A 441-nucleotide genomic window follows, 5' to 3' on the forward strand; every position below is an offset into this window, starting at 1 on the left:
CATTTAATTATATTAATTATATGAATTTGAATAATAACTCGAAATATTTTGTCCTGTTGGTGCATCAATATAGAAATTTTTACATAGATAATAGTAAAATAATTTTCACCCTTTTTTTCACGCAATAATTAAACTCCGTTCTAGTTATCAAATTACCATATTCCATTTTATTTTTATTTTTTAATGATAAAAGCTGAACTCAAATTAAAATACTATTTAAGAAATCCATTTCTATTATTTAGACGCCTTTATACTGATAGTAGTATTTAACTATTTTTATATGATTGGCAGAATTAACCATTTTCTTCACTGCCATTCTCGTGTCGTGTGGAAGAAATATGATCAATGGAAACTATCTCTTGACACGCGTTCATGTTTTTTCATGCAATTGATGAGACCATTTAGTCATTTATGCGAGAGCAAATTTCCTCAATTTTTTAG

This window comes from Arachis ipaensis, chromosome B08 (genome assembly GCF_000816755.2).
Source record: "Arachis ipaensis cultivar K30076 chromosome B08, Araip1.1, whole genome shotgun sequence".
In the NCBI taxonomy this organism is placed as follows: domain Eukaryota; kingdom Viridiplantae; phylum Streptophyta; class Magnoliopsida; order Fabales; family Fabaceae; genus Arachis; species Arachis ipaensis.